General features: G+C 36.9%; 1 pseudogene; it reads right to left on the bottom strand.

Moving 5' to 3' along the window:
* Nucleotides 1–902: 902 nt before the first annotated feature.
* Nucleotides 903–7350, bottom strand: LOC149578831 (protein argonaute 1A-like; annotated as a pseudogene).
* Nucleotides 7351–10874: the final 3524 nt, after the last annotated feature.

Below are 10874 nucleotides of genomic sequence, written 5' to 3'. Positions count from 1 at the left end.
TATAAGTCTAAATGAGATCTTGGTTTCACTTGTGAGTAGGTTATCATTGTAACTTCTAGTTTGAAAATTTCAGAGATCTGATGCATACTTTTTTCAGTCAATATATGTTATGAGGTGGTTGTGAGAGGATGTGGATATAGAAGGTATTGGTAGATTTTCAAGTGAATTTCCAAAAATCACATTTTTAATTTTGAGGAGCAGTAACTTTTCTAAGAATTTTCAATTTCATTGGTTGGTTTAGTGTTAATAAAATGCATAATGATCAAGGTAGAAATTGTGCTCTAGAGGGTTTTCTCCTCTTCATCATTTAGTAATTCAAAACACATCCCTAATCAATGGTGTGTGAAGTTGTAAAAGTTCTCCCCAAGTTAATTCTTTGTAAATTAAATCTCTTACATTCTAGATTTGTAGATTTTAGTAGCTATACATTGTCACTACATAATACAGGTAATCATCCTAGTTTAAGACTGAATATAAATTGAGTACTATATGTTGGTATAAAAGGTGGTCACTATTTCAAGTAGAACACCTCCAAATCAAATATAAACTGAATCAACATCTTGACATTTACATCTCAAACAAAACTTACAAGGACATAACAACACAGACAGACATATAATATGTACCAAAACACTACTTTTAAAATGCAAAGTTATAGTCAAGAAAATCCCCAACACAAATACACACCCCTGAAATATATAACTTTTGAACCAAACATGTAACAATCTTTTGCTAAGTAGCATGACGACCCCATAGACTAAACAAATACCACATATGATGCCTACTTTATCATTCCTCTAGTAACAGTGCCTTGTACTAGATCTTGCCAAACTTTATACAAATCTTGAATGAACTCTTGCCAGTGCGCCTAAGCGCAAACTAGGCCTACATACTTTGTGACTTCAGGCTAGTCTTGAGATGCAACCACCTAACATTTGCACCAAACCCAAAATATTAAGATAAGCATTTTTCATATGAATTGTGTGAACCAGAACAACAGCAAACAATGATCTATATTGAAAACCTACTACTACTATTGATGGACAGGAATCTTCTCCAGGGTGTGGATGTGTAACATCTATCCCAAAGATGATAGTAGGTATATCACTAACCAAAGGAATCCTTCTAGAAATTGCATCAACAAGGACTATATTTCTTCCACCAACCTAATATGCAAAGCATCAACAATGACAAATTAATAAGTTATATTTTCTTCAAATAGACATAAAATATAGAATATCTATGGGCACACTAGAATTGCAAAATATATCTTTAGTACACAACTTTACATTAATTTTGAGGGCCACATTTGCTAAATATTGCTTTCTCATTTTAAACACATGCTTTGCCAGGCAGCATTGTGAAACTAAGGCAAGATTTGTTTCACATATTCGCTTAAGGTCACCTAAAGAAAGACAAGACAACTCATCATTGACTAATATAATACAATGTTGCAACCCATCATAGAATATAAAAAAATGATTCTTCAAGAAACTTCTATTATTTATAGAAAATAAATCAAATACCAGCAAACCATTTCTTGAACTCTTTCAAATTCTTGGATGAAACTAAAGGGAAAAATACACACCATACAAAGAACCGTTGTTGTTAGAAAAAATGACTATAAGAAGTTCTAGTTTTGTCTTGAGTCTTGCATTTGCCTCTTTGCAGATGGTCTTCAAGGCTCTCTCTACTTGTTCAGGTCACGAGTGATGAATTTGGATCACAGGTTCTAGGTTGAAATTCTACAGTCAAACAAGAGGACATCACCTAACAATGAAGGATGTGTCAAACTATTTAAATTATTATGGGTGTCTAAATTGTAAGTTAATACCATCCCAAAAACCTAGCACATCTATGCTAGCCCTTGACAAAACCCATGGGCAACACTCTCTTGAACACCTCATGAAAAGTTTACATAGGCCCAATAGTTTACAGTTCCTCCATTCGCCATTTTTTGTTTCATGAAATATAATAACAAATGCTAAGAACTTTCATAGTAACACTTGCATCAAAGCTTATGTAAAAATTTCTCTATCAGTAGAAGTTAGAACAAAATAATTAGCATACGAAGTAAATCAAAGACATTTGAACTAAATAATTAGCATACAAAGTATCAAAGGAACTATTTTAGTCTTTCAAATATGAAAACACTTCATCAATTACCTTATTCATCATATTCCACTGTCCAAATTGAGGAAGCAATCCTTTTCCCTACCAATTTCATGATACTTCAGTTGCACAATAATTGTTGCATTCACAGTCAAACATAAATGGAACAGAGAAAATTTACTATATATTACAAAAACAAACCATTTTGAAAAAATAAAAAAATGGTAATGAGGGAATCAATACCCAAGGTGGAGGAAAAATCCGAGCTTCTACTGAAGCAAGCTTGTCACTAATTTTAAGTCCAAATTCTTTTGCATATGGATCTTGATGGTACACATTGTGGAATACAGTCTACATAGAAAGAAATTACAAATTAGTCTTAAAAGCTAAAAAGTACTCTAATAAATCCTTTTTTTCTTGAACTGTGCTAAAAACATCTGGGCTACATGCAATCCTACATGCCCAAAGAGATTTCTTCATTCAATTTTGAAATACAATTTTGCAGGTTCTCTATGTGTTTGTTCTGATCTCTATCTACTAAGCATAGCCAATCTTCATAAATCAACATGGGAGTTTTTATACTTGTTGTGTTTACTTATTAGGCATCACATGGCTATCTCAGCAATCCCCTTGTGACATTATAATATATTCTATTTCTTGATTAGTAGGATTTAAAAATAACTACCTACAACTGGGCCATTACCATGCCCTTGTGTACTATGGTAACATATTTGTAGCAGCTGTTACTTTTAGATTTAATATTTACTATTTTAAATGGCTTTAAGTAGTCATTACTTCAACCATACATGGTGACTAGGAATCTTGATCTTTTGGAGCTCTTTTAGTACTCTCTAGTAGCTCCAATACATCTCATTAAAAAATCTTCTATAGATCCCTGCATTAGCCAGTACAGTTATCTAACGATTCACATGCTTTGGGTTGATGAAACCACTACTTTGAGATCATGGGCAATAGTGGGCTTTATCCATCCATATACAATAATACAAGGGGGGGTCTCAAAAAAAGTTAGAAGTTGCTACTTCCTTAAGTGATTAGAGAAGAATTCAAAGAGAAACCAATGTGTGATGAGGCAAACCCTCGAATTTAGAATGACTTCTAGATCAATATTAACACTATTGTTGGCATGTTTTAAATTTAATTTTTTTTTTGTGTAATTGTTGCAAGACTTGCAAAGCGATACTCCTAAATGTTGTTGTGTCAATAAAGTTCTATTTTCATGATTTAGATTCTGAATGTGCATTTCTCAATCATAAAGAATTATTTTCTGCATTTATATTTCTCAAATTAGAAGTTGCTGCTTCCCTAAGTGATGAGGAAAACCCTAACTTTGGAATGAATTCCAGATCAATATTCACACTAGTGTTGGCGTGTTTTAAATTTAATTTGTTTTTTTTTTGTGTAATTGTTGGGAGGCTTGCAAAGCTATACTCCTAAAAGCTGATGTGTCAATAAAGTTATATTTTCATGATTCGGCTTCTAAATATGTATTTCTCAATAATAAATAATTATTCATTGCATTCATTTTGATATGTAGCAGCTATTGCAGCAATCTGAGGGCATGTTAGCTACTACAATTAGCTATCATTTGGGCAACACATTTTTGTATGCATCAATTATTGTACTGAATTCCTTAATATTACAACACTACACATAATATAAAAAATACTTATTTAAATTATATCCAAAGACATCTTCAGTGTAGGGAGAGAATACCTATAAAATGTCCATCTCTCGTTCTCGAGGACGTTGACATGTAACTTTCAGAAGGGCGGTACTTTGCCTTTCATTCAAACATTTTGAATAGTGTTGGCCCTCTACTATTTTACAAACATATTTAGTTACACCAATGAGTATTCTGCATAAATAGACAGAAACATAGCTAACTTCTACAAAGCACTTCCTGTTCCAAAAGATTTATTTGAATTACAAAAGCATACCTCCATCACCAAATAGTTTGGCCTATGCTAATCTCCAACCTGTAGGCATGGAAAACTACTATGCTATATGGTAAATCCACATGTCTCCTAGAAATACTCCACCATAGATTTCATTGTTCCTTTATCATCCACAGGAAACCTATAAAAACAATATCACTAGCAACAAGATGTTTTGTACCATATATAGGTTAACTTGTAGCCTCTTGTAATAAGAAAATTTCCATTTTCATATTACTAATATTAAGCATCCTAAGAATCTTACGTTAATTCCCAGATGGGTTGAGAAGTCAACCCAGAAATGCAATATTTCCTCCACACATTTGCTCGATGTGTGACTTCAACTTTTACACCTCTCAAGGCCTTCTTAATCTATCTCAGCAGAGATGTCATAATGACTATATTAGACTAAATTTGTTATTTACATCCACATTTTAAAATTATCTTATATAATCCAATTGGGTGTTCTTGAAACCCCATACCTTGGTACGATTAGCATCAGACAATGGTCTAGATCCCATGTCCCTATTTAAGATCTAAGCCACAAAATGAATAACATTCAGTGGCTTAATGACGACAGTCAATGACATATCTGCAACAAAGGAGATGGTTGTCAATTGTTATTTGCAAGTCACCATTCAAGTGTAAAATTAATAATTACTCCTTCTTGATACAAAATATAATATAATGATATGGGAAACATTTGGTAATAGACAAACACCAGTTATTCTAATTAGTAAAAGGTTAACAAATAAAAAAGCAGAAAAAATAACAAGAAGAAACACTTCAACAAAGATTGGAAGCAGTCTTCCTATATGATGATCTTCTGAGTCAAAAAGACTTCACAAGACTTTTCCTCTAAAGATATGCATCAAAGTGGGACTGGTTCCATTAAAACCTGTTATGAGAATGCTGGCAAAGGTTGAATCATTTGGTTTTAAACCCACCAATCAAATTTTTTTAAAGGTCTCCAAGGCTTTTTCAACAAACCATTCCTGCACATATCCCACAACCAAGGAATTCCATGAGATAACATTTGGTCGAGGCATTTATTTGAAAAACCTCAAAGCTTGATCAACATCACCATTCATTGTCTCATTCTTCCACCCTTGGTCATTAGCAAAATCCCTTGACACATTAACAATGAATTAGGGCATGTGAAATATAACTTTTTTCATTTTAAGATAACGAAGCCCATGTTGGTCAAAATTTTGACCAACACTGGAATGGATTTTTAAAAAGTAGACATTTTTCCTTGCCTAATCTGACCAATTTGACCCCATTTTAATAGATGGTCAAAAATTTTGGTCTAAAAATGGGGTCAAATGTACTAGTGCCTATTGTTAAAATGATTTCTATCTATACTATTTTAAGTATTGTGGCTACTGAAGATTTGAATTTGGAGTGTCTTGATGTTTTTGATTAAATAAAATAGGTTTTACAGGGATCCTGAAACCCAAAAGTTTACAACATAATAGAAAGGAAAATAAAAAGTCTAGCTAACAAGAGACTGCTACTAAAAGACAAAAATTGACAAAAGGCCCAAGGCCAGGAGGCAAAGGCCAAAAACCAAAACAAAGAACAAAACTAAAAGTGAAGTAGACTATTGGTTGTCCTTCTCTAGGTCTTTTAGAGTTTCTAGAACTTCGTTGTCCTTCTGACTATCCACTCCTTCTTGGTTCCTATTCTGGATCTCTGCCTGGTCCACCTTATTCACCTAGTCCCTGGCTTCAATTTGAGAAAACTCCACCTGCCTGAAATCCTTCCCATTCTTCTGTGTAGTGTCCCTACCTAAGTTGGCCCTCATCAGAGAGTCACCCAAGTTGACAATATTCTCATTTAGAGTGTGCAGGGTGTCCACAATTTAATTAGTCAACACCTGGTGGATGGATTCGAACTTTTGGACTTTCTGTTCAACCAAGGAGAGTCTATCCTCTTGTCCATCCCTGGTGTCCTGGCCACCATGGATGTTCTAGTTACCAACCTGGGTAGTGTTCTTTCCTATGGTTTCCTAAACCTTGCGGGTATTCTAACTAGTGTCATGGTTGTTCTTTTCCTTAAGGGCCTCAATTTCTTGAAACAACCGTTTGATAGAAGAGAAATTGTCTACTAAGAAATTCTTCACATTATTCAAGAAATTGAAGCCATTTTCCTATGTGTTGTCAGAGATGACCAACATAGCAGGGTCAACTAACTTGTCATCGTGGGTTTTTCCGTCAAGGTCCTCCAACACCTGGATTTTCACCGATTATTTGGCAATACCCAGTCTAGCTATGTCCATGTTAAAATTTCTCCAAGCCCTCCTCCTATTCTTCCTTTCCAACTCCCCACTTCTTTTCACCATAATTTCATTCATCTCCTCAAGTGAGGATATGGGTGAGTCAGGGCCATGGGTTTCGGGAATATGGGCTTCTTCCTGAATCATGGCCTGGTTAGCCTTTCTTTTCCTAGGGTTACACAGAGGGGAAACAAGGGTAGGCTCCTCCTCTTTGCTATCCCTCCCCTTCTCCTCCTCACTCACATTATCCTTCCCTGGCTTCTTGTCCTCTTCCTCTAAATTAGTTCCTGTCTCCTCCTCTTCCCCACTGTCAATGTTCTCCTCCTCAAGCTCATGCTTAGGGAGAAGGGGGGGCGGTTCCTCAAACTCTTTCTTCTAGGCATACTAGGTTTGCAAGCAATAGAGGTGGCTTTGGCATCTTCTATTTTAACGACTTGAACATCCTCCGAGTCTGAGCTAGTAGTATCCTCTGATTCACTACCCAAGCCACCAAGGGATTTTCCTCTAGTTTGGGTTTTAAAAAACTCATAAACCAAGAGAAGAAGGCCTTCATGGAGAAAAAAAATTCTTGAAACCCTCAATACCCTTAGACATGGAAGTGTAAAGATAGAAGGGAAAATAAATTTTAACACCATACCTAAAGTGGTTCAACAAAACAAAATGGTTTGTTCTTATCCTGTCGAACCTGGGATCAAGAGTAATGTACTCAATGAGGATTCTGAGAACATACCTCCATAATTTCTTGATGGATTCAATATCATAGTAGGTGTTGATCTTGATGAGCTTTTCTCTCTCCTTGTCATTCTTGACAAAATCATTTACAGCATTGGCCAACATATTTTTGTCCTTGTAAAATTGTATGCCTTCCAGCAGGATTTCTGTCACCTCTGCAATTAAGCCCCCAGTGATTTGGTGGGTTACACCATCAATTTTGACTCTCTCATTGCTCCAAGAATCCACCATGACCTTCATTACCCTAGCGTCAAAACCATGTAGCTTCTCCATGAACCTAGTTATTCCACCTTTTTTGAGCTTATGCCAAACCTTCTTCTTCTCCTTCCAACTCTTTGACTCCCCCGAAGGCTCTCTTCTGATCCTTTCACCCACTATGGTAGTCTTCAACTCAGCAAACTCGAAACCACTAGTAGTATTATAAAGCACACAATTAGTTGGGATGCAAAAAATGAAAATGTTTTTATGATTTTTGGTGGTTCTGTTCGAGCCTACTTTCAAAGTGTGCCTTTCGTATGCATAATTATATCTTGAAAAGGGCTTTGCATTACTTCTTATTACTCTTCTACCAATGTGCAATTTGGAAAATCCTATCATAATTTAAAAGGGATAATATTTGTGCCCTAGATTTGGTCCAACTGGAGTAATTCAGTTGCCAAAACCATAAATTTGTCACGATTCCTCCACGTCATCATCGAATTTCTTCTGATTGCCTTGTTGGCAAACCAGTCAACAACTGGGTTGGCCTCCCTAAAAATATGGCTGACGTGAGTCTTTTTGAACTTTCCCAAGTCAAATTTGATATCCTCAATGATGTTAGCAATAGTCAAGGATGGCATGGTGAGACCTTTGATACAGTTGATGATGTTTAAGGAATCGCCCTCAAGCCAGAGATGCTCAATTCCAGAAGCCAAAGCCAGTTTAACAATATGGTTGGCCACATTGGCTTCCGCAAAGTGGTTAGTCTGGTGACCAAGAGGGAAGGATATAGTAGCAATTCCTCCACCTGAACTGTTTCTAATAATGCCTCCACTTTCAGCGGGATTGGGATTACCTTTTTCTGCCTCATCAAATTTGGCTTTGTGCCAATCCTAAAGGGGAAAGGACCATTTGGCTTCAAGTCTCCTCTTGTCCCTGTCTTCCTTTCTAGCTTTACAAGTCCCTCCTTCCTTGATGTTTCCACCCTTGGTTATAGCATAGTTCTCCAAGGTGAGACCTTCAATTTTCTCAACAATTATGAATTCTGGAGATTTCCTTTCTCTGAATATTCTATTGTTGCACTCTTTCCAGATTCCTCAACAAAAGTGTGGAAGAATACATAAGCTAAATAAATGTGAATTCATGCCAGAGTGGTGGCTTCTCCATTGGCTAAAGAAGTCCTGGAAACTAACTGGGGGGCACCAACTGAAACTGAGGTCCCTAGTTAGGAGGTTGCACACCTTGGAAGAGAAAGGGTAGTGAATGAACAAATGATTAATTGTTTCCAGATCATGTTTGCAGAGGTTGCATCTATTGGGGATAATTTGGCCTCTCTTGGCTAAATTGTCTAGGGTAAGGATTTTTTCTTGCAGGAGAAGCCAAAAGAAAATGTTGATTTTAGGAGTGAGACTAGAAATCTAGGCTTTAGCCCAAATTGGCTTCTCCATCCCATCCCATATGGAGAAATATTCTGAGGCAATAGAGAACTGCACACTCAAAGAATCCCCCCAAATGAGGGTATCCCTACTATTTTTGAGGAAGGTGGCTTTCAGATAAATCATCAGAGAGTTAAGGTCCAGGTATAGCTCAAATAGGTCATGCCAATCATTTCTAGATCTATAATCTCTGACATATAGACCATATCTTTCTATGCTTTGTTCAACCCATCTACCAAAGCAAGGATGATTAATTAGAGTTCCCTGACATGTCCAGTTGTCATGCCAAAAAAGGATATTATCCCTATTACCAACTTTTCACCTGGCCTTGGATTTGGCCAGAGGCTTTGCCTTCAAAATCCCATTCCAAATATAGTACCCCTGGGGAATCTTAGACCCATCAAACAGGGAGTTGAGGGACTGCATTCTTTGGTATTTCTCAGTCAAGATATCCCTCCAAACACCTAAACTTTGAAAAATGTGCCATATCCACTTAGCTAGGAGAGCATTGTTGAGATGTTTGATTTTTCTTATGCCAAGACCACCATAGCATTTGGGGAGACAAAAAAGATCCCAAGTGACGAGGTGGTATCTCTTATGGTCATTGGACCCTGACCAGAGAAAGTCCCTTTGAATCTTCTCCATCCTATCAGCATGCTTGACTAGGATGCCAAAGCGGCTTAAGGCATATGTTGGGAGGTTCTGAGAGATAGATTTAACCAAAGTGCACTTGTCAGCCAGGATTAGGGTGGCATCTTTCCAGCCTGTGAGTTTCCTATTGAATCTATCTAAGATGTTGTTCCACAAAGAATCTAGGGGTCTGGTGCCCAAGGGCAGGCCGAGATAGTTGGCAAGAAGAGACCCAATACTACTTCCCAAGATGCGGGCAATCTTCCTCTATCTCTCCAAGGGGGTGTTGATGAAGAAGACCAAGCTCTTTTCCCAATTGATCGCCTGGCCTAAACCCCTAGTGTAGGTTTTTAGGAGGCCCTTGAAAACTCTAGCCTCACTAACAGTGGCTTCGCCCCCCAAAATGGTATCATCCACAAATTGCTAGTGAGTGAAGGTAGAGGGACCCGAAGAGGGCTTTAGACCAAGCAAATGCCTATCCTGACATTTCCTCTGGACGAGTCTTCCCAAGCATTTAGCCATAATGATGAAAAGAATAGGGGAAATGGGGTTGCCATATCTCAGTCCTCTCAAAGGAAAGAAGAACAGAGAAGGGGAATCATTAACCAAAACAAATAAAGAAGGAGAGGTAACAAGTTGAGAGATGAGCTTGCAAACCTGGGAGTCAAAACCAAAAGCTTGTAGGACCACCAGAAGGAAATTCTAGTCCACCCTATCATAGGCTTTAGACATATCTCTACACTCGAAAGTGTCACACTCTAAACCATTCTATCCAAATGATTTCATGAGTTGGAATGCTTAGATGCCGGCTTAGAGCTCCCTATCCATGGAGTGCAAGAGAGTATATTTCAAAAATAAGAAGGCTCTCAGATGAGCCTTAGAGATACTCTTCTTGCTAGTAAACCATGCAATGGGAGGTTCCAAAGACAAGATGCAAGAATGCAAATGTCCCAAGGAGTTCCTCAAGAATGCAATGCAAATGAAGATTAAGCTAGAATGAGATGCAAAGTGGAGCTATGCTAAAACATGTATGAGAATGTTACAATACCATTATTAAGCTATGTGATATTAAGCTACATGTAAAAATGAAAGCTAAGCTAAGCTAAAATGCCATTGATGAGAGAATGTAAACAAGAAATAGAAGTTCTCCACAAAGCTCCAAAGAAACCTGTTAGAAAACCTACAGCATAACAATATTCAAAATGAGGATCCATTGAGAGGGAAAGCTCTCTCCCTTTTAAAGTCGTATGGACGGTAGAGATCAAGATGAAGATGGTGGATGATCAATGGTGGAATTTGAAAAGAGGAGTGATCCATGTGCACACACAAATCAACCAATAGAATATAAGTTGACTTGTCATATAAGAAGAAAGTCACAAAGCCTTTTCTTTTAATTGCAAAATAGAAAAAGGACTTTATGTGTGCACTTTAAGTGGGTTAGAAGAATGGGGTGTTTTATTTAATTAAAAGGGGACATGTTATTTTAATCAAATAATGAACTTAGGATAGCATAGTCAAACTATAGGTTATAAT

This window comes from Cupressus sempervirens, chromosome 1, assembly GCF_028749045.1.
Source record: "Cupressus sempervirens isolate cs-2001-9-10 chromosome 1, ASM2874904v1, whole genome shotgun sequence".
Classification (NCBI taxonomy): domain Eukaryota; kingdom Viridiplantae; phylum Streptophyta; class Pinopsida; order Cupressales; family Cupressaceae; genus Cupressus; species Cupressus sempervirens.
Note: the sequence above shows the minus strand (reverse complement) of the source record. Positions and strands in the feature narration are given on the sequence as shown.